This window comes from Schistocerca cancellata, chromosome 7 (assembly GCF_023864275.1).
Source record: "Schistocerca cancellata isolate TAMUIC-IGC-003103 chromosome 7, iqSchCanc2.1, whole genome shotgun sequence".
NCBI classification, from domain to species: Eukaryota; Metazoa; Arthropoda; class Insecta; order Orthoptera; family Acrididae; genus Schistocerca; species Schistocerca cancellata.
Window position 1 is genome coordinate 248205601 of NC_064632.1, and position 24642 is coordinate 248230242.

Consider the following 24642-nt stretch of genomic DNA (forward strand, 5'->3'; position numbering starts at 1 on the left):
ACGAGAGGATAAGGTGGAAACTGAGATAATAGTCGTCGACTTTGACCAACTATGTACTAAAAATCTATCACACTAAGTAAACAAACGTTACGTATTTGGCCATATTTTGAAACGTAAATAAAACAAAAACACTAATATTTAGAGTTAAAACTACGACGCCCAATTATCCAGAGAAACATCTGTTGGAAAGAAAACAACTCGAATACCGCTATTGTAAATAAAGTTCTATAGCTGCGATTGACACCGCGATGGACAGTGTTCGAAGTTAAGTACACAGAATATAAATTAACTATATAGCTCAAGTGCAGACTGCGATACGCCTTTACAAATACAGGCATGTACTCATATCAGCACTAAATGAAAACGGTTATCACAAAAATAACTTTTAAGTATTTACTGGAAAACAAACAGTTCTAGTATCGTAAAAACAGATCTACAGTCATTGTGGCGGTCACGATATACAGGACGTTAGGGTTATGGCTACAGATATTGTGTTCATTGGTACCTTAATAAGGACAGACTTCACTGTGATAGTTATTTTTTTTCTGTGCGTCCAACAGTCTTCCTGCAAACACCTCACATATTTTACTACCTGATGCTTTCTGCACCATTGTAACTGCAACTCAAAGTGGACAACACGTGTCAGCATAGGCTATCTGTTTAGCGTTCAACTGTTCACACTTCAACACAAAACCTGCCCAGGGAAGAATAAATATTAATGATGTGTTTGTGTCACCCGTACTCGGAGGTACTAACCAACGTAAAAACGCATTACTCGTAATAGCAGTAATTATTAGTCTAAAAACGTAGGAAGTACTAGCTACCAGTTTCGGCGCTTCAATGCGCCATCTTCAGGCCTTAGTTGATGCTGAAGACCATTGATGCAGCATATGTATGGATCGTGATAACACCTTCAGCATCGACTAAGGCCTGAAGATGGCGCATCGAAGCGCCGAAACTGGTGGCTACACAATAAGTAAGATCATAAGGATGGCTAGCAGCGTTTCATTTTCTTACAACAATGTAATGATGTTCAGTACACTGTTCTCAGTTATCAGTAGAAATATCTGCACGTATACTCCTAACATCCCGTACAGCATGAGTTAAAAAAAAGCCATTTATCGTTATGAAATGTGAATGATTACTCGAATAAATGTTATCATTACCACAGAAAAAGAAATACTATTTTTTCCCAATATCCATCCGTGACAATTACTCTTGAAACCAATAAACATATCGCAACAAAAAGTCCTATAAGGAAATGCAATTCAAAATCCACGCCAAGATGTGACGTCATAGCAGTCGCTACCATCAGGTGACTAGTCGAAGTCGATGACTAGTCTCGCAAATTCGTCTTTTCCTGGACTAGATGATTCAACTGGCTGGACTCCCAGAACACTTTGTCTCTGACCACTAGGCCCACCGGTAATCACCACATTTAAATGGCGCCATCTGCCAGGGGCTGGGAAGGATGATTGTAGTCAGAGGCCATTTCACTGTATTATTCAATGTGGCTCACATACTGTAACTAAATATTTTATATCACCATTGCATTACCTACCAGCAAACCTCCTTCAAATATGGGACTACATACAGTCTCCAGAGTACACGTCTCCTGCAGAAAACAAAAACTCTGGATCCTCATATCCAGCGCAATAGTGCATATAGTCTACGATAAGTGCCAGTCATTTCCACCTTTCCCGTACTTCATCTCCCATGACTGTGCAACAGGATCAGTTACAAACTAAACTCTGTCCGAACAGGCCTTGGAAGGCCCTACGGCACCGACCAGCCGCCGTGTCATCCACAGGCGTCACTGAATGCGGATACGGTGGTGCATGTGATCAGCGCACCACACTCCCGACCGTATGTCAGTTTACGAGACTGGAGTCGCTACTTCTCAATCAAGTAGCTCCTCAGTTTGCCTCACAAGGGCTGAATGCACCCCCGCTTGCCAGCAGGACTCGGCAGAACGGATGGACACCAATCCAAGTGCTAGCCTAGCCCGACAGCGCTTAACTACGGTGATCTGAAGGGAACCGGTGTTACCATTGCGGCAAGGCCATTGGCAACAAGGTAAGTTAGTCCGCATATAAATAGCCAGTAGCAATTCCTCACGCGAGTGATTCCTAATTAAAGATGTTGTTATAGAGCTAGATGAAGCAAAGTGCACAGAAATTTAGAATGCAACAGCTGCGAGTTATAGGAGGGAGTTGAAACGCCTTCGACTCAGTAGTGAAAAGCTAATTCTTAAATAGAAAATTGTTTCTCGGATACATTCCCCTTTTATGTCCAAATGGTTCAAATGGCTCTGAGCACTATGGGACTTAACATCTGAGGTAATCAGTCCCCTAGAACTTAGAACTACTTAAGCCTAACTAACCTAAGGGCATTACACACATCCATGCCCGAGGCAGGATTCGAACATGCGACCGTAGTGGTCGCGTGGTTCCAGTCTGAAGAACCTAGAACCATTCGGCCACAATGGCCGGCCCCTTTTTATGTCAATACACGTTATCTACCGTTTTACATCGTTGGAGTGGAACTTTGGAAGGACTGCAATCGTCAGTCGACGACAACCATTACCTCTTCATCGGATTCGAGTGTTTTCTGCCTCCGAATATCTTTAGAGGAGGAAAGAGATAAAAGTGAAATTCGTTAGTTTTCTTTTCGAAAAATTAAGTATTTGGTTTCGATGAGAGGAGATGGTTCTCCTCTTTTACAATCCAGACCTCTTCTGGTATAGGTATTCAAATAAGATAACCTCAAGAAACGACTAAGTCGTAAAATTGAACAAGTTAGAGCTAATACGGATGTTTATCGGCGATCATTCCTCGCACAGTCCAGACTCGGATATGCTTGTATGCGGTGAAAGGTAAGATACTGTTCTGTAAACGTTAGAAAATGACAGAACTGACCTGTCCGCTATAGTATCAGAGAACTTGCTTCTTTCTTCTTCTTCTGCAAACTAGGGTTTCCCTTGTGTGTCCTCCTCATTTAATGGATACACTGAACCAACTGCTGTCCTATCTCTTGACCGGTCATCAGGGAAGTCGTTTACAAATTTAAACCAGTCATGTGCTATCCATTCTTACGTCGTGATCGTTCCAATTATTCTCCTTGCCTTCATCCATTTTTTATGTCCTGTATTCCACACCATTCGCTTAACGATACATTGGTTTTCTTCTCTCACTTGGTTACTCCTTGGGTCTGTCTTAGTACCATCGTTTCCACTGCCGTTAACATTTGTTTTACATTTTTCGTTTTCGTTCTAGTTTCTGCTGCATGGACGCACCATTGTTTTATTTTTTTTATTTTGCGCTTAATTGTCACAAATTTCTTTCTCTATACGATATTTTGGAGGTCTCCCATTACCCTTACTGCCTTTATCACTTGATTTTCCACACCCACAGTTAATTCTTATAGGTGTTGATAACAGTTCCTAGATAACTAACGGCTAACACTTGTTCAGTGGCGATTCCCGGCGGGGTCAGGGATTTTCTCTGCCTCGTGATGGCTGGGTGTTGTGTGCTGTCCTTAGGTAAGTTAGATTTAAGTAGTTCTAAGTTCTAGGGGACTGATGACCGTAGTAGTTAAGTCCCATAGTGCTCAGAGCCATTTGAACCATTTTTTGAACTTGTTCAGTGGAACCATCAACTTTCATTTACATCTTACAGGTGTTTTTGACATTACCAGAGCCTTTGTTTCTTTAGATGAGGCCTCCCATGTTACACTGTTTAGCTGTTTTATTAATTAGTGAAATATGCAAATCATCGGCATTATTTGCTATCAGTACTGCACCATCCAGCATAACATATAATATTTACCAATTTATTTCGCATTTTAAATGTCTGGATCTCCAGGTTGGGCATTCCTGGGTAATGTTAGTATCGGAACTGGGGGAACAAAATTTTAGGGTTGTTCACAGAAATAATAATAAGCCTCCTTCTTTGCAAAAATATTTATTCTTACCTTCTCTAACAAATACATATTATAAAAATGGATATATATGTTCTCTAACCAATACATATTATAAAAATGGATATATATCCACTTTTATAATATGTATTGGTTAGAGAAGGGAGGTATATATATGAGCTGTAATCGCTGTAGGAGTAATAACCTACCATGATGGTTCAGGAGGTATGAGGTTACAAGGAGATGCGTGAAAAACAATCGCATCGTGCATGACACGACGTTTAAATTTGTTATTTCTGTGCTACTTACTCCGTTCACTATTAATGTCGCAGACAGTGTCCACATGGGCCGCTAAATCCACCTACAAAAGTACCTCATCGTACCACATATGGTTCGGGAGATATGACTAATGAACACGGAGATGCGTAAAAAACTGCCGCATCACTAATAACATTTAAGTTTATTACTTCTTTTCTACTAACTCTATACGCAACATATTTCTCAAACAATATCCACATTTGCTGCTGAATGTACCTATACAAATCCATAAATGTACGACAGATAGTTCAAGAGATGTGACATCATAAACACTGAGATGTGCGAAAAATTCCGTATCATGTGTGAAGCTTTAATATACTTATTCGGGCTAACACATTCCTACAGTCGAGTCAGCTTAAAGAAATCGCTGACTCCCGGTAGCAGGTTTGACAGGTCTCAACTGCGAAGCGCGAACGGCTGCAAGCGAAGAGTTATGAATATCAGTTGGCAAAGAGACATTTGCAAAATCGCGTTGTAGACACGCAAAGCAGCTGTACTTATACATTTGTACATTATGCATATTTCTTTGTACGACAGTTTCATAATTTCAAAGGTGTTTTCGCGAACGCACGGAAATGAGATTTTTTCGATATTACACTTCAAACACAGTTCGTTTTTTGTTTCTGTTGCTAATACAAAATTGCCAAAATGGCTACCCAGGCAACGACTGGTTTCTCAGTTAGTACTCTGTATAAAGTAATTATATTACTTTACCTACAGAACAACACTCAATTAGTTCCCCTTACGAATACACACAAAAATTGTTGTTACTGGCGTTACATTCAAAACAGTAATTATTTGGCGGCCAGCTGATACCGTCAGGTCACAAATCAGCAAAATACAGGCATGCAGCCGACGGTCTCGCTTTTTGTGAGCGTAAAACCTCAACATCCAAATATAAACGTAATTAAAATTACTCCACTTCATAACTACTTCAGTGGCACTGGTACAGGAACCGTAATGGATCTATAGACAGAAGAAACGGTCTTGGTTGTGCAAGATAGGTTTATTCAGTCTTCACATATGAAGCGTTTAGCCTGTTCTAGGCACCATCAGACAATCAATAAAATCTCTTTCTAATCGTGACTGAGGCGTCGAACATAATTAAAAGTCCCATAGAATCGGAAGGTAACAGCCAGATAGCCACAGTCGATGCTTCATTAAATCACAGATAAAATTCTTCTTACTCGTATTCGAGGCGTCAAACGTGATTAAGAGTCACAAAAAACTGGGAGGAAACAGCATTGACATTGGCTATTTGGCTGTTGACGTTTGCCGCCTCTAATAGAGTAAGAATTTTTACGACGCCTCGGTCACGATTAGCAAAGTGTTTCAATCGATTGCCTGACGATGCCTAGAATAGACGAAATGCGTCACACGTGAAGATTAAGTAAACTTGCCTTGTGCAGCCAAGACTGTGTTGTATCTAAATATAAATGTAACGTATTTGGCAGCCAGCTTTATCAAATAATGAATATTAGTTGGAAGGAACAAATAAAAAAATGAAAATTCATTAACAGTTATAAACATTGCCGAAACACCATTAAAGACAGTAAAGAAAGAGATTCTTTCAACGATTAATGCAGACACAGGCCGTTTGAAAGAAGGGGAAGGGAAAAACTGAGGTGTTGATATGGGGATGGGAGTAAGTCATGAAAAGCAAATTTTACAGCGCACGCAAACGAAAAACGGTTTTGATAGTACGAAATTCGAAATTGTATTTAAAATGGTTTCAGAAACTTCAAATTAACTTTACAAATATATATCTGCACAAGCAGTCACATTTGTATAAGAAATATAATTATGGTGTACAATTACTGCGGTAAAATGCGTGATATTTGAGGTCCACGCGGTCCATAATCGCCAGCAGGTTAATTTTTTAGCGTCACTATTGATGGGCCTTCACCCAACTGATGCTAAAGAACGAACTGCAGAGATATTCTTGACAGTTTTTCCCTTTTTCAATATGTTCTGCTCCCTCCACTGTTTCTTTTCATTGAATGAATCTTTTATTTCTGTGATGGTCAGTGTAACCCACAGAATTCTAATCTAAGAAGCAGAATTGCAGTTTAATGTATCGCATATCGAGATAAAATCATATAAATCTTCCTCCATCATGTTTACAACACCGAATGTTTGTACATTATTTGCTTGTGTAATCATATTATCTATTTCGTAAGGAGTCATTCGTTATGAAATTGAATGAATGTCACGACACTGGAAATCTCAGACCGATATTATCAAGCATACTGTTTACCTCTGCGTAGATTAGAGCCTTTAAAACCGTCCGATTTTTATTTTGGATGGTGCAGTTATCACACCACAGAGACAGCGTGAGAGACAGTAACACATGTCTGTTTTCTGCCCAAAGCAGGATCGTCGATATTACATAGCCTTCTTTGTTTTATCTGCACTATGTTGATAAAACCGAAAAGAAAATTATCTTGACATATCCAGTTTTGGTTCCAAAACTCTGAGTGTAGCTTCTGTAAGTCATTCTGTAAGTCAAAACTGTGGCAGTCATATTTGCATTTACAAGCATGCTACACAAAAGAAGCCTACAAATCGGTTAGGTGATAAAAAAACACAAATTACGTGTTACCAGTGAATGTAATCAAGTAAATTTCATTTCAGACGGAAAATATGACTTATCAGTGCGTATGAAACAGGCTTGTGGAGAATTTTGTCTTACTACCAACTCCTAGTAACATTGATTCCGATTCAATAACACAGTAATGAACGGTTGGTCACAGAGTAAAAGCTGATAACTCGGTGGCTTGTTGACTTACTGCAGTAGCCATGCGAGCTCACATGATGGTACTACAAGTGCCACTTTGCGTCGTTTGTAAGAACGCAACCGCTGACGACTTTGACATCTCTTACTACATCTTCTATAAAAAAAACCTGAAAAATTATTTGTTTTGACTTACTACCTTTCCCACGTCAATGCCTCAATTATTGTAAAAGTATTAGTAACTCTAAATCACTAAACGTCTCACAATTTCGTTAGCTATCACCCACGACATTCCGCAACACTAATTATGTGTATACGACCATCTCAGAATAAAAAAGAATCCCTTCTCTCCCCCGAGTCCTTTTGCATTTCCCTCCTCTGCCTCAATTTTCCGCCGTTTTACAATTAAGTCGCCGTTTTATCACCTGATTTTATTGTTTCTTATCTTCTTATGTTTTAAAAATTCTGTAGGCTGAAGAGTAGCGTACTAACCTGCTGCCAGGCCGCCCCCTTTGGGGGGAATCGAAATTCAATAAAGGTAAAAAAATATTTCACCGTTTTATCTGAGAAAATGTGCGATATTCACAGTTCCGAAATTTATAAGCTCCGTACTCCACCCGAACAATGTTTGGCAACCGGTCGCGAATGACTAGTAACGCGGAACAGTAGCTGTGGACGAGATGTTCCATTTAAAAGGGAGACAGAAAACCGATACAATAGCAGTTCAGTCTCCATGTAGCTTCGTCACGTACAGATCCCCAGTTTCGACGTAATAAGACATCTTTTAATTTCCGGCATGGAGTCACAGATAGATTGAGTTGAGAAATGCTATTGACAAGTTCTGCCGAGGTATGGCCAGAATGCGATTTATTGGGATTGTTGGTGACTGTCGGCGGGACGAAGTTCTTGCAACGAAAGAAGGAGATTCCTCGACATGCCAGCAGATAATTACTTCCGAGAGGCCGAACCCGCATCCTTCGGCCCTATGCCATCGTCCACGCGCCGTGTAGCAAATAATCAAGAGACACAATAATTAACACACAGACACTCGGCGAAGGGTTTATTAAGTTCATCATTCCTAAGATAGCTCCTAAAGGCGCCGTAAGGTCGGGACCTAGCATCAAAGTATTTCTCTCTCAACGATACGAACTAAGTCATCAGCTACCGACAGGAGGAAAGAAATGGAACACTGTTCTGTTCTGTTCACACTGATTTCAGAGATTTTTGCTCTACTTGAAAATAGAAAATTGCATTCATTAATAGATACCGTATATTCTGATCAGAGTTTGCTGCATTTTAACGGTATGATGAAAAAGATATCCACATAAACAAAACATCTCGTTTAGTTTTGCTTTAGCAAAATTCATCATTATACTGCACAAAGTTTTTGTGGACGCCATTAAAGCTTTTAACAGAAAAACAAGCCCCTCCGGGACATACTGTGTTCGAATGTTAGTACTTGATCTTTTTTTTATCGTGTCTACACATCTTGCACTGCCTGCATCTACATTCTTTGCTTTCATTCTCGCTTTTGGTAAGTCACCAGGAAGCAGTACCATTAAGACAAGTACAGCTGGTACTAGACGTATGTATGTTTCTTAACTCTTTCAGGGGGAGGTAATGGTTCAAATGGCTCTGAGCACTATGGGACTTAACAGCTGAGGTCATCAGTCCCCTAGAACTTAGAACTACTTAAACCTAACTAATCTAAGGACATCACAAACCCATCCAAGCCCGAGGCAGGATTCGAACCTGCGACCGTTGCGGTCGCGCGGTTCCAAACTGAAGCGACTAGAACCACTCGGTCACTCCGGCCGGCTTAGGGGGAGGTAAACGCCAGAAAAATTTACTCAAGAGCGGCATTAACGATAGTTTATAAATTTCAAATTTGACCCACTTGTAACACTGTCGTTTTATTACTGTGATTTTTTTATGCAATAGGTTTGTAAAAATTCACCTTAACAACAACAAAATATTATCACTGAATGTGGTCACCGCAGCTAACCATCACCTGTTACAGTATACAAGTTCGATAGTTGGTGGTTCAACTTTGGTTCAAATGGCTCTGAGCACTATGGGACTTAACTTCTGAGGTCATCAGTCCACTAGAACTTAGAACTACTTAAATCTAACTAACCTAAGGACATCACACACATCCATGTCCGAGGCAGGATTCGAACCTGCGACCGTAGCGCAACTTTGGTATAACTTTCTTTTTGTTTTCGTGGTATCTCTTGAAACAGTTCTTGCCTGCTCTCTGGGAGAAAGGTACTTTGCACACTGGACACATGCACACAGTTCGGCCCAGGGTTTTTCTTAAGTTTCAAACTGCACACTTCTAGCTGATGAGTGAATAGGCTGGCGTTTATTGCTTTCGTGGAGGTTACTTTCGTCTACGTAAGACTTGTGTGTCTTGATCTGAGATGATCAATTAATTTAAGTACAATGGATGAAGCAGCAGCGACTGAAATTATTTTTGGAGTCAACAAACATTGTTTCCCCTCTCGACGAAAATAAATGTCGGCTTATTGTCATCACTTTCGTCAATGTCAACAACGTTTTCACTAGAAGGAATTTCATCAAATAATATTCGGTAATATTTTTTCGCTTTTCTTTCTTTTTTGGCGAGACGTAGTAGATGGAGAAGAAGGGCGATGATTAGAACCTCTCACCACACAGAAATCCGCCTGTGAAGCATAGAAAATTCTGTTCAATAGTAAATTATATTACATATAGATTTATGGAAGGTCAGCACATAAATATAAATAATTACTACCCAAAAAAGCCGTGTAAAGAAGAGATACACAGATGAATGAAAGACACTTCCACGAATAACAGCTACAGTGCATGAAAAATCCAGAAATAAATTTTTGCTCTGCAGGGGAGTGTGCTCTGATATGAAACTTCCTGGAGGCTTAAAACCGTATACCGGATGGAGACTCGATCTTGGAACGTTCGCTTTTAACAGGCAAAGGCTCTACCCACTGAGTTACCAAAGCACGATTCAGCACTCTTGCTCAAAGCTTTACTTCCGCCAGTACCACAGCTCCTACCTTCCACACTTCACAGAAATAACGGCGGATCGTGAGTCATGCTTAAGTAACTCAGTCAGTAGAGTAATTGCCTGCAAAAGACAAAGGTGCTGACTTCGATTTTCTGTTCGACACGTGGTTTCAATTTGGCAGCAAGTTTCATATCGGAGCAAACTTCGCTACAAAGAGAAAATTTCATTCTGGGAACATCCCCAGGCTGTGGCTAAGCCATGTTCCTACAATATCCTTTCTTCCAGGAGCGCTGGTCTTGCAAGTTTCGCAGGAGAAGTTTTGTGAAGTTTGGAAGGTAGGAGACGAGGCACTTCCGGAAATAAGACTGTGAGAACACGTCCTAAGTCGAGCTAGAGTAGCTCAGTCGGTTAAGCCCTTGACGGCGAAAGGAAAATGTGCTGAGTTCGAGTCTCCATAGGCACAGAGTTTTAATCTGCCAGAAAGTTAACATGACAAATATATCTGCATTACTGCCTATTACGCGTTTACCTCTTATCCTTCAAAATATAATTTAGTTTTAATATTCGGTAGTGATACACAAACCAACCCGTTTATTGCACCGCTCGTCAAAGTTAAGGACATTGAAAAACATATATTTATATTTGTCCTCCTTATATTTTACTCTATTTGTATCTTGCGTTCTGTCTACTCTCAAAGTTCGCATGCAACATGTTTATTTTTCCGGCAACTTAACAGCGGATCATCGCAGAAGCATTAATCACTAATGTAAACGAGTGAATGTTATTGAACTTTTATTCCAGAAAATGGAGAAGTTTTTCAGTGTGTTTAGCTCCGCTCTGTTGCCCCTTTATCCACGTCGATGTAGTCAGTTGCTTTATGCAAAGCAATCTTTGCTTTCAGAGGTTAAATTTGCATACGTTGGGAACATACTTTTGAATGCAAAAAATAAATATTGGACAAAGAGGTGCAGTTTCTAGTAATCATAGCAAGTTGCCAGTCATATGGCACCAGTGTCTAGGAAGAAGGGATCCTCTGATGGACGTTTGATGATGGAGGAAAACTGCCACAACATATTTGTTCATTTGTTCCACTGTCACATGAAAGACAACCATTCACAACTACTACTTGAAGAAATATAAAAGTTTTTCTAGTCTGGATCTGGTCCCCAACAGTTACTGACTTCAGGATGACCAAAGAACTTTGATATACACTGAAGAGCCAAAGAAACTAGTACAGCTGCCTAATATCGTGTAGGGTCCCCGCGAGCACGCAGAAGTGCCGCAACACGACGTGGCATGACCGCAGCTGATGTCTGAAATAGTGCTGGAGAGAACTCACAGCACGAATCCTGCAGGGCTGTCCATGAATCTGTAAGAGTACGAGGGAATGAAGATCACTTCTGAACAGCACGTTGCAAGGCATCCTAGGTATCCTCAATAATGTTCATGTTCCTGGAGACACTCTAGCAATTCTGGACGTGTGGGATGTCGCATTGTCCTGCTAGAATTGCCCAAGTCCGTCGAAATGCACAAAGGACATGAATGGATGTAGATGATCAGACAGGATGCTTACGTACGTGTCACCTGTCAGAGTCGTATCTAGACCTATCAGGTATCCCATATCACTCCAACTGCACACGCCTCACACCATTACAGAGTCTCCACCAGCTTGAACAGTCCACTGCTGAGATTCAGGGGCTTTGGATTCATGAGGTTGTCTCTATATCCTTACACGTCCATCCGCTCAGTTCTGTCTGAAACGAGACTCGTCCGACCAGGCAACATGTCCAGTGTCGGTGTTGGAGGACGCAGGCGAGGCGTAAAGCACGCGGCTTCCACCGTCGGAGGTTGGAGTCCTCCCTCAGGCATGGGTGTGTGTTTTGTCCTTAGCGTAAGTTAGTCGAAGTTAGATTAAGTGGTGCGTAAGTTTAGGGACCGATGACCTCAGCAGTCTGGTCCCATAAGATCTTACCACAAATTTCCAAATTTCCGAGGCGTAAATTTTTGTTTCGTGCAGTCATTAAGGGCACACGAGTGGGCTTTCAGCTCCGAAAGCCCATACGGTTCGTACGCTGACACTTGTTGATGGCCTAGCATTGAAATCTGCAGCAATTAGCGGAAGGGTTGCACTTCTGTCACGCTGAACGATTCTCTTCAGCCGTCGTTGGTCCCGTTCTTGAAGAATCTTTTTCCGGACGCAGCGATGTCAAAGATTTGATGTTTTAGCTCTTTCCGAGATATTCATGGCACAATCATGAAATGGTCGTACAGGAAAATCCGCACTTCATTGCTATTTCGGAGATGCTGCGTCCCGTCGCACGTGCGCCGACTGTAACACAACGTTCAAACTCACTTAAATCTTGATAATCTGCCACTGTAGCGGTAGTAACCGATCTAACAACTGCACCAGATACTTGTTGTCGTGTATTAGAATACGCATGCCTATACCAGTTCCTTTGGCGCTTCAGTGTAGAATAGGATCATCGAGACCTACAGGATCAAAGAATGATGTATTTAAATTTCGGTCAGTTAATACCATAGTACCGCTTTTGTTAACAAACAAAGGAATTTGGATAAGTCTTAGGTAATTAAAGACGGATCTGTCATGAGTACGTGGCTAGCTGCTTTTCATGCGACGGATCCTCGTTTCATAGACAACCGATCTTGAAGATCGTGTAGCGTCAATCACATGCCGAGCAAGCAACCGTAGTACAACGACTACGTTCGTGGCCACAAAGCTGGTGATACAGGTTCAAACCCTGAGTTTACTTCTAATTTCATCTTTGCAGAATATTATTTAGTTAATCAGTTTTCAGCTTATAATCCCATCATCAAATTTTAACCGGCTATCGTCGTCGAAAATGTTCAAATATTTGTAAACAACATTGGAAAACATGTTACTAATCAATAGTGAGGCACGAACACAGAGTAAACGTCATCGCACAAAATCAGGATAAACTATTAACACTAAACATGAAAAACAGTGTCTTTATAATAATTTAAATTAAATTAACACACCCAATAAAATAAAAATTAGTGCTTAACCAGAGTACTAAGTAATAACTTGAAGAGGTATTACATAAGGGAAGTGATACAGAAACAGAGTGAAAAATAGAACTGACAGTTGTAACAACAGAATATATAGATTACGTAGGCGATCACAATAAAATTAATAAGTACAAAAAATGGAGGAAGAGTGGGAAGAATTGGAAAACTGGGAGCATGTTTAGAAGACTGAGAGTATTGAGCTGCATTTGGTCATTTAATATTAAATCAGGACTGCGAAGCAGATGTCTGTTGATTTCCAGGGCTTCCACAGTTTGAGTCGTCAGCCTATGTTTACTAAGTGAAAAACATGGGACTGTGACCGGTAGCTGTTGCCCTAACTCCGTACATGCTCAGCAAATTTGGAGTCTGCGTTCTTGTTTACACATCCTAGCTGCTGTTTCTCTCCCTGACCTATGTAAAATTTATCGCTATCAGGACAAGTAATTTTGAGTACCTCTGTTGCCTAGTAATTTTATCTTATCCTTGCAATTGAAAATACCCTTACCTGTGGTATTTCTCAAATATTAGAAAATCCTACAGTTAGAGGAGTTCAGTGTTTTTGTTACAGTGATATCGGTCCATGGGATGGTACTGTGCACCACTTCCTGCAGACACTGGAAAGAGCAGCAAAGGCATCATGGAGGAAGAGCATAATTTTCAATTTTTGTTTCCTATGTATGGTGTGGCCAGTAAGGGAAGGTTGAAGCAATACATTTTATTATATCTAACACCGTTTTGCAATTGACTTTGGACATGTGAACAAACATGAGACGCTTCACCATTGGGTGGAAAGCTGCATGTTTGAGTATTACAGGGTGTTGCGACCAAGAAGGAATTACTTCTCCCCCAGTAATAGATTTTCCACAAATCTTGAAAGACTGCGTTTGTGTTCTGATGTCAATGGTTAGATATAGGAATTTTATGGATTTGTTGCTAATCTTCAATATGAATTGATTATTTCTTTTTTCAGTGTTAAGTTATGAAAATATGAGCTGTGTTGTAGAAGGCTGGTGTGGCCGTGCGGTTCTAGACGCTGCAGTCTGGAACCGCGAGACCGCTACGGTCGCAGGTTCGAATCCTGCCTCAGGCATGGGTGTGTGTGATGTCCTTAGGTTAGTTAGGTTTAACTAGTTCTAAGTTCTAGGGGACTATTGACCTCAGAAGTTGAGTCCCATAGTGTCAGAGCCATTTTTTTTTTTTTAGCTGTGTTGTAGTGGCTGTCCATATACATAGTACATCTTCTACACGTCTGAACGAGTATTTAATATTTTCACTCATAGTATATCTATGTACTAAATGGTTGCTCAGAATTGTCCATGAATATTTCAGCCAAAAGAATTGTCCATGAACATTTCCGCCAAAAGTGACTACAAGGGGAACCCACTGCTAAGCCAACTAACTGTTTATACAGGATCTCTTAGATATGGACACAACGTTGTGTTGAACATGTCTGAGTCGACAGCCTCACGTCATTCAATTCCACAGGCTTGACATGAGATCGGTACATCAACTCTGCCTGTCAGAAGAATATATCACAACTAGAACAAGAAATTAGCATTGAATGGTAATGTGATTGCACCTCTAGCACCCAAATTGAAAAGAAAAGTTTTCACAACGTCCCATTAATTAATAATTGAGATTCATTGGAAGAATCCTAAGGAAATGCAATCCGAAAACAAAGGAAGTAGGTCACAGTACGCTTGTTCGCCCACTGCTTGAATACTGCTCAGCAGTGTGGGATCCGTACCAGATAGGGTTGATAGAAGAGATAGAGAAGATCCAACGGAGAGCAGCGCGCTTCGTTACAGGATCATTTAGTAATCGCGAAAGCGTTACGGAGATGATAGATAAACTCCAGTGGAAGACTCTGCAGGAGAGACGTTCAGTAGCTCGGTACGGGCTTTTGTTAAAGTTTCGAGAACATACCTTCACCGAAGAGTCAAGCAGTATATTGCTCCCTCCTACGTATATCTCGCGAAGAGACCATGAGGATAAAATTAGAGAGATTAGAGCCCACACAGAGGCATACCGACAATCTTTCTTTCCACAAACAATACGAGACTGGAATGGAAGGGAGAGCCGTTAGAGGTACTCAAGGCACCCTCCGCCACACACCGTCAGGTGGCTTGCGGAGAATGGATGTAGATGTAGATTAACCTGTGGGATTTTTTTCCCTTAGACAAATCAACAAACTGTACATGAGAAAGATTTTTAATACGCTCCTTACTTTTTACATCAGAAAAACAATCGAGCGAGATGGCGCAGTCGTTAGCACACTGGACTCGCATTCGGGAGGACGACAGTTCAATCCGGCGTCCGGCAATCCTGATTTAGATATTCCGTGATTTCTCTAAATCGCTTCAGGCAAATGTCGGGATGGTTCCTTTGAAAGGGAACGGCCTACGTCCTTCCCCGCCCTTCTGTAATCCAATGAGACCGGTGACCTCGCTGTTTGGTCTCTTTCACCAAATCAACCCAACCCAATCCTCAGAAAAACATCTAAATATAACGAAGGAAGATATTGACTATGGTTTAGGTAAAGAATCTATTTAAAAACATGCAGTTGCTTATGCACTAAGGAAATGGACAACATTTCAGTATAACACATGACAGGCTACGTATTTTCACACCCATAAAACTTTTAGAGATAAGTTACATTAGCAAGATATCATAGTCACAAAATCAGGCAATAGCAACACTTTTGTAGTTTTGAAAAAGGCCATTATTTGAAAAGGATTGTTTCCTGAGCCAGATACACAGTATTATGATTTTATTCGTAATTATGTTGTTCTACGAAGAAGTGACAGAGGAATCGGTTAACATTATATCCTAAGCTTTTTCAAGACAGTATGAACCATGACCAACGCCAAACGTTTTAGATGGTGAAAAATAAAAACGATTTCGGTATCATTACAGTTACCTTCGTAGAAGAATGAAATGTAGAATGCTGAAGAGACAGAAATCGCTGTATCTATGTTCTTTCTAAGTAACTACACTGTTTTGTACCTATGTCCTTTGCAATGGTGTACAATGTTTTGTACTACACTGAAGAGCCAAGGAAACTGGTATAGACAGGCGTACTCAAACACATAGACACGTAAACACGCCGAATACGGCGATGAATTCGGCATCACCTATACAAGACAACAACTGTCTGGCGCAGTTGTTGGATAGGTTCTGTTGCTACAATGGCAGGTTATTAAGATCTGAGTGAATTTGAACGTGGTGTTGTAGTCGGCGCACGAGCGATGGGACACAGCACCGCCGAGGTATCGACGAAGTGGGCATTTTCCCGTACGACCATTTCACGAGTGTACCGTGAATATCAGGAATATTTCTAAATCTCCGACATCGCTGCGGCTGGAAAAAGATCCTGCGACCAACGGCGAAAGAAGAGAATCGTTCAATATGACACAAGTGCAACCCTTCCGCAAATTGCTACAGATTTCAATGCTGGGCCATCAACAAGGGTCAGCGAGCGAACCATTTAACGAAACATCGTCGATATGGGCTTTCGAAGCCGAAGGTCCTATCGTGCAGCCTTTATGACTGCACGACACTAAGTTCAACGCCTCGTCTGGGCCCGTCAACACCGACATTCGACTGTTGATGAGTGGAAACATGCTGCCTGGTCGGACGAGTCTCGTTTCAGATTGTACCGAGAGAATGGACGTGTACGGGCATGGAGACAACCTCATGAATCCATGGACCCTGCATGTCACCAGGGGACTGTTCATGCTGGTGGGGGCTCTGTAATGGTGTGGGGTGTGTGCAGCTGGAGGGACATGGCACCCCTTATATGTCTAGATACGACTCTCTAAATAAACGTCCCGTATGATCCCCTGCATCCATTTATGTCCACTGCGCATTCCGACGGACTTGGGTAATTCCAGCAGGACAGTGTGCAACGCCACGCATCCAGAGTTTCTATACAGTGGCTCCAGGTACACTCTTCCGAGTTTAAACACTTCAGCTGGCCACTAAACTCCCCAGACACTAACATTGTTGAGCATATCCGGGTTGCCTTGCAACTTGCTGATCAGAAGAGATCTCCACCCCCACGTACTCTTACGGATTTATGCATGGCCCTGCAGGATTCATGGTGTCAGTTCCCTCTAGCACTACGTCAGGCATTAGTTGAGTCCATGCCACATCATTTTGCGGCACTTCTGCGTGCTCGCGAGGGCCCTACACGATATTAGGCGGGTGTAGCAGTTTCTTTGGCTCTTCAGTGTAATATGTGTGCACACCACAATATAGTGTGTCCCGGACACAAACCGAATATGCATCCTTCTGTATTAGTTGCAGTGGTAGTTGAGCAACAGTGGAAATTGATACAAACATCACCAAAGACTCTAAACGCTAAACGGCGGGCCTAAAATCTTTGTACGAGGGACGTTCAGTAAGTAATGCACCACGTTTGTTTCTGAAACATGTTCGGTTTGCATACAGGATTTCAATAAACAATATTTTTCCACACTCATTTGGCTACAAAACCTTATTTTTCAATATAATCTCCGTTCAGTGCGACGGCCTCATGCCACCTTACTCGGAAGGCCTGAATGCCCGCATGGTACCACTCTACTGGTCGGCATCTGAGCCAACTTCTTAGTGCATCGATAACCTCCCCATTATCCACGTACCGTTTCCCGCGAAGTGCATCTCTCACGGGACAAAACAGATGGAAGTCGGAAGGTGCTAGGTCTGGGCTGTAGGGCGGATGAGCAAGAAGAGTCTAATGAAGTTTTGTTAGCTGCTGTCGAGGGCGATGACTTTTGTGAGGCCTTGCGTTGTGATGAAGGAGGAAAAGTTCGTTTGCATGTATGTGAGATGGCGAGGAACTCGCGGGCACACACCGTTGAGTACCCCAACTGGTGGACGACTGTGCAGCACTACCAGCAGAGAAGTACGGTTGTGCAGCGAGTTGTTTGATTGTAATCCACTGATCACCTCAAATGAGAGTGTCTGCACGTTCCAACATAGCAGAAGTCACAGCTGTCTGCGGCCGGCCGGCACGCGGGTTTTCGAACAGGTCTGTGCGACCTTGGTGCGATGATGACAGACACCTCTCCCAACGACTCACCGTGCTTTTATCCACTGCTATCTCTCCGTAGACAGTCTACAAGCGCTCTGGTTTTCCACCAAAAGTACACATGCCATTTTGAAGGCTACGTATAGTGCCTCCACCTATCGGAACTTCATGAAACTTCAGGGGCTGAGGCGTGGAACGGGACATCCTCGTCTAGAACTATTTTTAATTAACAGTACTTGTCGATACCACTATTATTTTTTCAGATTTTGGACAGGTCAATATTATCTCAGTTGCTTTTCAGAAAACTTTCGTACAATTTTATATACAGTATGTTCTATTTCAAGCTAAAATTTACGAAAAGGAATTACTTCATAAAATATTTTAGTTTCGATCTTATAATCGACAAATACTAGTTCTGAATGTACAGTTAAAATTATATTTTTTTAGAAATATTTGAAATTATAAATTATTTGCACGCTTAAAAAATTTCTATTATTAATTACGCAATCCTGTACTGTTTACTATGTTTATTTCTGGATTCATTTGTGAAATAATAATAGAAATTAATAATGTAACTAGAACTAGTAGGAATTCATTTGTTAAGAAAAACTAAGTTCTTTGGAATATTGTTACTTCCACAAAGCGTGGGAGTCGTAAGCTTGCCTCCGATATGATCGAACATATTTTTGTGCGAACAATGTAATTTCGGCTTTGTTAATGTGAGAAAATCAGTGGATAATGTATTGACGTAAAAAATGCTGCAACGACAGTCTTCCAGTTTATTTAGTTCAGACGAACCGTGAGGGCCTGATGTCAGATTTTCAGCTTCAGGAATCAAACCATTAGACAAAAAGAACTGTGGCCATCTCAACATCACAAACTAAGTAAACTTGAAAGTTTTTTTGTAATTTTTGCTCCTCTCAAATCTTCGTAAAAGACTTTGATGATGATGATGATGATGATGTTTGGTTTGTGGGGCGCTCAACTGCGTGGTTATCAGCGCCCGTACAATTACCCAATCTTTGCTCAGTCCAATTTCGCCACTTTCCTGGATGATGATGAAATGATGAGGACAACACAAACACCCAGTCATCTCGAGGCAGGTGAAAAAAAGACTTTGCTTATTAATTACTGGGTGTGGGCATTCTTTAACACGGACAATAGATGGAAGAAGAAAGGAGGGGGGAGATTACAGGCGGGAATATTCCATGGTGTCCCACAACAAATTCCGCATTTTTTGCAACCGAAATCGGCTGGGAAAAATGTGTTTCATTACTTGTAGAACGCCCTGTTACAGTTATCAATATTTATTTTACTTGAACTATAGAACGTAAGAATTTGTAGTTTCTGTCAAATGAAGGAATAAATCATCAAGTTTTTGTTACGATGTCAATAAACTTGAACATATGCGCTGTTTGTTGCTCCAAGAATGTCTAATCGATTCCACGTCATACGTTTTACAACATTCTTTGCGTAACACCAGCGACAGCATCTATAATATTTCGTCTTAATGTATCCAGATCATGTACTTGTGTAGCGTATACCTTGTCCTTTACGCAGTGCCACAAAAATTAATCTAAAGGGGTTTTGCCTAGTGATTTTGCAGGCTAGCCAGTGGGACCATCACCTGTCAGAAAATATTCATTAATAAAATTTGTAACGTGCAATCCCCAATGCGATGTTCCATCATCTTGTTCGAAAATCACATCAGTCTGGAAGTCCCTCAGTTTCGGTTCAGCAGACTGTTCCAGCACATCCAAACAGATGTTAGCTATTACTGATTTTTCGACAAAAAATAATGGGCCAATAACACTGTTGTGCATTAAACAGCACCATACATGAATTTTAGGGTAAATCCTAAGGCGGTCTAAGGTGACACGTGGGCTTTCCGAACCCTGTATCCTGACAAGGCTTGTGTTAACTTTAGCTGATAAAGTACAGGAAGCTTCATCTGAAAAACAAATTGCTGCTGTCGATTCCTGGCAATATCTCAGTCGCAAAAGCTGCTCGACAAGTTCCATCACATGGTTGTATCGCGCGTCGATCTTAGACCCATGCGGATGCGGTCTTCTGTGTATAATTCTTCGCACTGTCGTCCTATGAATTCATAATTCAAGATGTGTGTCGGTAAACTTAGAAGGGCTTCATAAGGATGCCTGTTCCACAGCTCCGACACTTCGTTCACTGATCGGAGGCCGCCCTTTTCACGAAAGATCTAACAGACTGTCGGACAGTTTAAATTTCATACACCATGCAACAATAATCCTTCTGTCAGGTACTTCTGTATTATCTTCGAAAATTTAGCTACACAGCAATTGGTGATTTTGTGCCGTGACACCTCAAAATACACAGCGCTTTCTCCTCGCGTGACACCATATTACAATAACGGCGATTGTACAGTTCTCTCTATTCACCTTCTGTTCTGTCGAGGAAGCCTGCAAAATGAATTTGCACTCTGAATCTAGTATTTAACAAGGGGGAAAACGGAAACTGAGTCTGACCATTTAATACTAAACTGGCATTCTGTGTCACGTGTTTGTTGATTTCCAGTATTCCCAGTAGAGTCATCTTTCTGATTTTTTTGACAGAATCTAAAATTTTATATTCTACATCATAAGGATTGTTCCCTGCTAAAAGATGATCAGCAAAGGTCGAACCTTTCTTCCTTAATCGTCAGTTTCTCTCACGTTCACGTAGCCTAATTGCCACAGGTCTGCCTGATTGACCAATATACACTTTTTCACACTGGCTGCTTGCCAAGCGTTGCATTTTGTCTTTACTACTGAAGAGAAATATTGATATGTTATTGGTATTATAAAATGTAGGTCTGTAGTTGCGAGACATTAACTTTTTATTAAGATTGTATGAAATGTTGCTAATATGTGCAATTCTCCACCACTCTTTGCAACAATCGAGTGATTGCTGTTGGCCAGCGTACACAAGTGGTGTAATTTTATTCATTCCCTTTTTTCGTAGAATATTATCGATCAGAGCAGCAGCTATTGCCATTGCTGGAAGCGATTTGATGATGACTGGTAGTTCTCTTTGAAAGGCTGATTTTTGTAAAATAAACGTGATAACTGAACAAGGACTTTAGGTCCAAGCTGTATTTTCTTTCGTTACAAAGCATTTATCTGCGTCACAATTCATTTTTAACCTTCCATATGCTATTTCAGTATCTGCTTGTAAAACTCTAGTTTGTCAGCATATGACAGGTTATCTAAGAACGAATTATTCGTGAAGCAACATTTCTTTGGCTTAAACCATTGAAAACGAAAACGAAGAACCACGTGAGTATTCTAACTTACTAACAGTTGCAGCAGAGTGCACTTCTTCATCAACACGTGCGAAGACGGCGGTATATATGTCCGCCTTCGTGCCCTCGGAGCGGTCGGCGCCAGTTAACGGCGGACGCACTAAAATCTGAGGGCTCTCTCATGGGCCGCAATTGATGGCTGTTGACCCGCTGCCTCCCCAGCTGGTCTCGTTCCAACCGCCGCCTGTTACGCCAGCAAGAGGAAGACCGACTGCCTCGCTCGTTGGCCTCTGGCGAACAGCTAGTATTGCCGTGACGTTCCAAGACGCAAAGATAACGAGCTGGCCTGTCCCTGTCGCTTGAAACGAGGCGAGATCTTGCACAGTTCACAACCTAAGGACGTAATTCAGACACGTTCCTATTACCCAATCATAAACCACAGTTCACAATATTAACGTCTGCACACTCACACACTCAAACCCAAATATCCAGAATGAAATTATAATGAACTCCAGACCTTTAGCTGCTTACAGGCGTCGATAAATATCAACGGGGACAAGTTGAAAAATGTGCGCCCCGACCGGGACTCAAACCCAATACCTCCTGCTTCCATGCCAACGCTCTATCCAACTGAGCACAGGGGACACAGACGGTAGTGCGACTGCAGGGACTTATCTCTGGTACGCTGCCCGTAAGACCCACTTCCTGTCCACGCACTACATTGGTAATGCTGCTGCCCACTACACTCATTACGCGCGGCAGTTAATCTACCGATTTCCGTAAGTGCGGATGTACTCACATTGCCCGAACTCTTACGGGAATCGGTAGATTGACTGCCGCGAGTAATGAGTATGGTGGGCAGGGGCACTAAAATTGTATTGCGTGGACAGAAAGTTGGAAAATGTGGGTCTCACGGGGAGCGTGCCAGAGATAAGTCCCTGCAGTCGCACTACCGTCTGTGTCCTCTGTGCTCAGTTGGATAGAGCGTTGGCATGGAAGCAGGAGGTCCTGGGTTCTTGTCCCGGTCGGGGCGCACATTTTTCACCTTGTCCCCGTTGATATTTATCAACTCCTGTAAGCAGCTAAAGGTCTAGATTTCACCATAATTTCATTCTTCTAGAGATGCAAAATCACCAATGATATCTGTACAGATACCAGCTTCATACAAATCTCTAGATGTCAGAAACACATATCGGTACCAAACATTGTGTGTCGATAGAGTATCAACCCAAACACCGATTTAGTTCGTGCTGTGTGCTATCGTCCAGTATAACAGGCGTAAATGGTAATTAAAACTAACACCAGAACTACGTAATAAATGAAAGGCGTAACTGTGAGCTGTTATAGCAGACACCTCTGGTAAGTGATTTGGTAGAGCGTCAGGTTGTCAAAAATAGGAAAGTCTCGACTCCGAAAGCCACTGATGGCGATTGTCTTTTAACAGTTTACGCGTGATATTGTTACATGGGAGAACATTTTTCTGACATGTAAAAGGAAGTTTCGGCATTTTTAGCAATGTTCTTTTGGCAGTCTGCTTTCGCTTCTTTAGTCGAAAGTAACAAACCTATAGTTTACATTTCTATAGATAGGTATGGTGTTAATAGATAACACCATACCTATGTATGCAAATATACTCTATAGGTTTGCTACTTTCAACTAACGACGCGAAAGCTGACTGCCAAAAGAACAGAAAAATGTTTTCCCATACAACAATTTGACGTTTAAACAGTTAAAAAACTGCTCTTAATGGGAATCGAACTTTTTTTTGTAATTATAAACTTTTATTTACAAGTTAACAAAATACATTGCTAGATATGAAGTTTCATAGGTAGAATTTCCGTATTGTTATCTAATGTCTATTTTTCTTTTGACTGTGGTTTATTTTGTTATACAACAATTGGTTTCTCAAATTATCTTCCTTGTTACATTTTATTGGCTTGCGAATTGATTTATAATGGCATTGTGATTTTGTTTTAGTTCTAGTCCTGTCAGTTTCTGTGGCAAAGGAAAATTTAGTTCTTTTTCAGTGATTTTGTTTGTATTTTTGACATTGAAGTATATATTGTATGAGTTAGTTAATGCTGTCTTTTCTAAATTGGAGAGTGATTTTGATCTGGTGTCATCGGAACCTTCAGTATGATAATCTGACACTCTACCAACTCACCTACCAGAGATCTTCATGTTTGAAATTCACAGATACGCCTCTCCTGTAGTACTCCATTCTTCTGGTGTTACTTTTAATTATCATTTACGCTTGCTCTATTGGGCGACAGCACACAGCACGAAGTAAATCGGAGTTCTGGTTGATACTCTATCAACACACAACGTTTGTCACCGCTCTGATTGTATGGCATCTGGAGGCTGGGGTGTCAGGTACAAATACAATTTGCCCATCGAGGGCACTGTGAAATAGTCAGCTTCTGCAATATTTATTAATCGTTAAACGAACCGGTTTTCGGTTGTTACGTCATCATTAGGTACAATGATAAATACGTGGTGCAGTGAAATTTTGGTAGATCAAAGATTTTAGACTAGTGCATGTACAGAGTATCTCCATTTCCGGAGATGAAAAACGTTAGTAATTTATCTCGGGAAATGGAGATACTCTGTACATGCCCTAGTCTAAAATCTTTGATCCAACAGAATTTCACTGCACCACGTACTTATCTTTGTATCTGACGACGGTGTAACAGCCGAAAACCGGTTCATGTAATAAATAATAAATATGGTAGAATATTACGCCAGTGCCTTGTGTGTGTTTCATTCATAATGTATGAAATTTTCTACCAAGAACCGACCGAACAGGAACAGTCAGCTTCTACTATTAGATACCTTTAGTTTTTATAAATTTGTAGTGATTTAAATCTAACGGTATAAATTCCAAAGAAAGCAGGTGCTGGCAGGTGTGAATATTACCGAACTATCAGTTCACTGAAGCATTATCGCAAAATACTGATACAAATTCCTTACAGAAGAATGGAAAAACTGGTAGAAGTCGACCTCTGGTAAGATCAGTTTGGATGTCGGAGAAATACAGGAACAAGCGAGGCAATATTAGCACTACGACTTCTCTTAGAAGATATGCAAAGGGAAGGCAAATCTACATTTGTAGACGTAGGAAAACCTTTTGACAATGTTGACTGGAATGCTCTACTTGAAATTCTGAAGGTAGCAGGGATAAAATACAGGGAGCGAAAGACTATTTACAACTTGCGCAGAAATCAGATGGTAGTTACAAAAGTCGAGGGACATGAAAGGGAAGCAACGGTTGAGAAGGAAGTGAGACAGGGATGCAGCCTATCTCCGACGTTATTGGAACTGTACGTTGAACA